We start from the raw sequence: 6,000 nt of genomic DNA, 5'->3' as shown, positions 1-6,000 counted from the left end.
TTGGTGATTTGACAGGGATTGCATTAAATCTGTAGATTGCTTTGAGTAGTATAGCCACTATAACAATATTAATTCTTCCCATCCAAGAGCATGAGATATCTGTCCATTTCTTTGAATCATCATCATTTTCCTTTATTAATGGTTTATAGTTTATAGTTCTCTTCATATAAGTGTTTCACCTCTTTGGTCAGGCTTATTCCTAAGTATTTTATTTTTTTGGCACAATTTTAAAAGGTTTTTTTTTTTTTTACATTCTCTTTCTGATATTTCATTTTTAGTGTAAAGAAATACAACCAATTTCTGTATGTTAATCTTGTATCCTACTATCCTGCTGAATTCAGTTATCAGTCCTAGCAGTTTTTATGTGGAGTCTTTAGGAGGGTTTTCTAAATATAGTATCATGTCATCTGCATATAATCACAATTTTTCCTCTCCCCTTCCAAACTGGATAACTTTTATTTCTTTTTCTTGCTGTGGCTAGGACTTCCAATACTATGTTGAATTGAAGTGAGAATGGGCATCCTTATATTGTTCCGTATTTTAGTGGGAAGGCTTTCAGCTTTTCACCATTATTATATAGGCTGTGGGTTTGTCATAAATAGCTTTTATTATGTTGAGATATGTTCTGTCTATACCCACTTTGTTAAGATTTTTTTATCATGAATGAATGTTGAAATTTGTCATATACTTCCTCTGCATCTATTGAGATGGTCATGTGGCTTTTCTCCTTTTTTTTGTTGATGTGTTGTACCACATTGATTTATGTATGTTGAACCATCCTTGTGAATTGTGGATGAATTCAACTTGGTTGTGGTGTTTGACCTTTTTTATGTGATGTTGGATTCAGTTTACTAATATTTTACTGAGAATTTTTGCATCTATAACCATCAAAGATATTAGCCTGTAATTTTCTTTTTCGTTGTATCTTTGTCTGGTTTTGGTATCATACAATGACTTTGTGAGTGTTCCCTCCTCTTCAGTATTTTGGAAGAGTTTGAGAAGGATCAGTATGAGTTCTTCTGTTTAGTAGAATTCACCTGTGAAGCCCTCTGGTCCTAGACTTTTGTTTGTAGGGTTTTAGGGAGGTTTTTGTGTTTTTTCTTTATATATATATATATATATATATATATATATATATATATATAAAACAGATTCTATTTCACTTCTAGTGATTGGCCTTTTCAAATTATCTGTTTCTTCTTGATTCAGTTTTGGTGGGCTGTATACTTCTAGAAACTTGTCCATTTCTTCTAGATTGTTGAATTTGTTGGCATAAAATTGTTCATAATCTTTTTTTTTGTATTTCTGCATTATTGGTTATTATTTCTCCTTTTTCCTTTCTTATTTTATTTGAGTTCTCTCTCTTTTCTTCTCAGTGAGCCTGGCCAGAGGCTTGTCAATTTTGCTTACCCTTTCAAAAAACCAGCTCTTGGTTTTATTGATTTTTTCTATTGCTTTTTAAATCCCTATTTTATTTGTTTCCTCTCTGATCTTTATTATTTCCTTCTGCTGATTTAGTTTGTTCTTCTTTTTCTAATTCTTTTAGGTTGTAGGTTAGGTTGTTTATTTGAGACTTTTCTTGGTTTTTTTTGAGGAAGGCCTGTATTGCCATGAACTTCCCTCTAAGAACTACTTTTTGCTATATATAACTCATAGATTTTGCATGGTTGTGTTTTCATTGTCATTTGTCTCAAGGCATTTTAAAATTTCCTCTTGGATTTCATCATTGACCCATTGGTTTTTTAGTAGCATGTTGTTTAGTCTCCATGTAATCATTATTTTTTTCATTTCTTTTTCTGTGTCAATTTCTAGTTTCATGTCACTGTGGTCAGAAAAGATGCTTGAAATAATTTCTATACTCATAAATTTGTTGAGGCTTGTTTTGTGCCCTAGTAGTGTATGGTCAGTCCTAGAGAATGTTCCATGTGCACTTGAAAAGAATGTGTATTCAGTTTTTTGGGATGTAATGTCCTGAAAATATTAAGTCTAACTGTTCTATTGTATTATTTGGGATGTCTGTTTCCTTACTGATTTTCTATCTAGAAGATCTGTCCATTGATGTGAGTGGGGTGTTAAAGTCTCCTACTATTACTGTATTCCTGTCAATTTCTCCCTTTATGTTTGTTAGTATTTTTTAAATGTATTTGGGTGCTCCTATATTAGCTGCATGTATGTTGATGAGAGTAATATCCTCTTCTTGTATTGATAGTTTTATCATTATATTGTGTCCTTCTTTATCTTTCTTTATGGACTTTGTTTTAAAGTTGATTTTGTCCAGTATGAGTACTGCAACCCCCCCTCTTTCTTGTCATTTCCATTTGCATGAAATATCTTTTTCCATCCCCTTACTTTCTATCTATGTGGGTCCTTTGCCATAAGTGGTCTCTTAAAGGCAGCATACTGTAGGCTCCTGCTTTGTTTTTACCCAACTTGCCACTCTATATCTTTTGATTGGAGCATTTAGTCCATTGATATTTAATGTAATTATTGATAGGTAAGTATTTATTGCCATTTTAAACCTTGTTTTGTAATTGATTCTTTGTTTCTTCTTTGTACCTTTCTTTTTCTTTTTTCTTTTTGTGGTTTGATGATTTTTTATTTTATGCTTGTGTTCTCTTTTTGGTTTCTGTGAATCTATTGTATGTTTTTCACTTGTGGTTACTCTGTTGTTCAAGTATGTAACCCCCTCCTATATCTACTTGCTTTAGACTGATAGTCATATAGGCTCACACACATTCTAAAAAAAAGAATCTTCTCATTTTCTTACTCTCCTACCCCTACGTTTTATGATTTTGATGTCCTTTTTTACATCTTCATGGTTATCCTTTTGTTGTTCATTCTGGTTATCATCACTTTCACAAAATTTTTTTAATTAAAAAATATTTAATCTGTATACTGGTTTATTTAAGTGATTTACTTTCCAATTGTGATTTTCTCTTTCCTATAAGATTCTCACTTCTTTTCTATTTAGAGAAGACCTTTCAGTGTTTTAGGATAGGTTTAGTATTGCTGTATTCTTTTAGTTTTTGCTTGTCTGAGAAATTCTTTCTCTTTCCTATTCTAAATGATAATTTTGCTGGGTAGAGTATTCTAGGTTACAGATTTTTCTCTTTCATGATTTTGAATATATTTTGCCACTCCCTTCTGGTCTTCAGCATTTCTTTAGAGAAATCAGCTGATAGTCTTAGGGGGGTTCCATTGTAATTAACTCTTTGTTTTTCTCTTGCTGCCTTTAAGATCCTCTCTTTATCTTTAACATTTTCCATTTTAATTATGATATGTCTTGATGTAGGTATTTGGGTTCATTTTGTTTGGAACCCTCTGTACTTCCTGTACCTGGACATCTGTTTCCTTCTTTAGGCTTGGGGAGTTTTTATCCATAATTTCTTCAAATACATTTTTGATCTTCTTTTCTCTTTATTCTCCTTCTGGAACCCCTGTTATGCATAGATTGGCATGCTTTGTGTTATCCCATAGGCCTCTTATAGTGCTTTTTTTTAAAATGGGGCTTTCTGTCTGCTGTTCTAATTGGGTGATTTCCATTATTCTATCTTCCAAGTCACTTGTTCATTCTTCTGCATTATTCATTCTGCTAGTCATTGCCTTTAGCTCAGCTTTCATCTCAGCAAATGAATTTTCTAATTTTTCTTGGCTCCTCCTTATAGTTTCTAGTTCCTTCTTACAGAAATATGCATTTCTGTTGATAGCCTTTCTTAATTCTTTCAGTATTTTCATTTTCTCCTTTTTGAACTTAATATCTTTTAGACTGAAGAGGTCTGTTTCATTCTTCTTTCAGGGGAATTCTCTTGGTCTTTTAACTAGGAGTGTTTCCTCTGCTTCTTCATTTTACTTATATTTCTCTTACTCTGTGAGTTTAAGAGAAACAATTATCTATTGTGGTCTTGGAGGGCTATTTTTATGTGAGAGTGTCCCTGTACAGCTTGTATGGGTTTAACATTTTTGGTGTAAGAGTTGTTTTTAGTATGGATGCATGCTGCCTCTTTCCTCAGCATGTGCTGGCTGTTATCCTCTAAATAAGGGGTGTGCAGATGCAGCGGCTGGTGCCCACATCTGTGGCAGTCCCAGGCTCCCTCCACATATACCCTTGGTTGCACCTGCAACACACTCCAGCCCTTTCAAACTGTCTCTGCGTAGCCAACCCCAGACCTTTCCCTGGGCCTGATCTCCGAAGCCTGAGCTTTAGCACCCAGCCCCTGCCTGTACCAGTGGACACGTGTTTCAGTCTGGGGAATGCAGGATGGTGGCAGGGATTGTCTGTGCACGTCTCTCTCCATTCTGCAAACTGGCTGCCACACTACCCTCTGAGGCTTCGAAGCTCCCCCTCCATCCTAGCTGATCTCTCTGCTGGTTGCGGGGCTCCGCAGGGCACAAAACTCCTCTCCTCTTTCACATTTTCCTTAAAGGGGCACAGGTCCCATCCTGATTCTCTCTCTCTTTTTATTTTTTCTTTTATCCTACCTGTTTACATGGGGATTCTTCTTGCCCTTTCAGAAGTCCAAGGTCTTCTTCCAGTGTTCAGTAGGTATTCCGTGAGAATTGTTCCACAGATATATTTTTAGGTATAGATATATTTTTGATGTATTTGTGGGAGGTGAGCACTGCATCCTGCTACTCCACTATCTTGATCATTCCCCTCTGGGTACGTGTTATTACACATCTGTCCAAACAAACAGAATGTATAACACCAAGAATGAACACTAATGTAAACCATGGACTTCAAGTGACAATGATGTGTTGCTGTTGTTTCACCAATTGTAATAAATGTACCATTGTGGTGTGGGATGTTGATAGTGAGGGAGGCTGGGTGGGGAAAGGAGTATATGGGAACTTTCTGTATTTGTCACTCAATTTTACCATGAACATAAAACTGCCCTAAAAATAGTCTGTTAAAAACATGGAGTAATTCTGACATTCATCTGAAAGAATAGACAAGAAAGAATAGATTGGTAATTTTTTATAAAGAATACTAAGGAGAAAAAACTTGCCCTGTTATAAATTTTAGTATATGTGCTGCCAAAGTGAGCATGCCCTGTTATAAATTAAATGATTTAAATAGCCATAATGATTAAAATAGAAATGTACTGGTTTGCTATTGACACATTTTTGTGTGGAAACAACTTTTATCAAACTCAAATGTTACCATGTCCTACATTTTCCATCCTAACCTCTTACTTGCCAGACAACATTAATTCATCCTCTTGGACTATTTTTAATGTAATTTCATATCTTATTCTTTAATATAAGTTAAATAAGACATAGTAAATTGTTCAAGAATACATCCATTTATTATCATTGAAAATACAAACTTAGAAGCTGAGGATGATATGCAACATAAAATAAAGGGTTAAAAGTCATTAATACTGCAAATAAATTGCAGAACAACAATAAACAAGTATATGAAGAGGCAGCTTAGGTTTGGAAAAGACTAAATTACATGAGGAGAGGTGACAATATCCAAAGAACTAAACTTTAACACTTATTATACTGTTAGGCAAAAAAATGAAGTTATATGTATGATAGCACATAATTTATGAGTTTTTAACTATGCAAAAACATCATCTACTTAACAATTTGCTTTTTCTTCAAGCATATGCAAGTAGGAAAAGTAAAAAGACTGCTATCCTTGCTATATGGAGATAAAAACATTTATTTTGTATTCCAAGCGTTTTCCACCTGGAGTTAGAATGAATATGAGATGGCTTTTAAGTATATTTGATCTTCATTGAAACCATGTTCAGATTGTAGCTTTCAGAATACAAAAATATCTGAAACTATCTGTCTGCAGCAAAGAGTTGCCTAATGTCCATTTAGACTTTTTATATTCTGTGCTCTACGGTTTGCAAAACTGATTTAAGATTAATCTGAACTAAAGAACAATTTATATATGCCATTCCATTGAAATTATAAGTGCTTTGAAATTTGAATTACAATTGAAGTAAAATCAATACAATGTTCAAAGCTATATGTTTTCTTTCTCAA

General features: G+C 34.0%; 1 protein-coding gene across 1 annotated transcript in view; it reads right to left on the bottom strand.

Moving 5' to 3' along the window:
• Positions 1 to 1,127: 1,127 nt before the first annotated feature.
• STPG2 (sperm tail PG-rich repeat containing 2) overlaps positions 1,128 to 6,000 on the bottom strand; it is a 529,587-nt gene continuing 524,714 nt past the window's right edge. Inside the window, exon 14 of the mRNA XM_089911325.1 lies at positions 1,128 to 6,000. This exon is cut by the window's right edge and continues 23,747 nt beyond it. The gene's annotated coding sequence lies outside the window, so the exon portion shown is untranslated.

This window comes from Delphinapterus leucas, chromosome 5 (assembly GCF_059928025.1).
Source record: "Delphinapterus leucas isolate spDelLeu-1000000601 "Yukka" chromosome 5, BTC_Dleu_Yukka2, whole genome shotgun sequence".
Taxonomy (NCBI): domain Eukaryota; kingdom Metazoa; phylum Chordata; class Mammalia; order Artiodactyla; family Monodontidae; genus Delphinapterus; species Delphinapterus leucas.
Note: the sequence above shows the minus strand (reverse complement) of the source record. Positions and strands in the feature narration are given on the sequence as shown.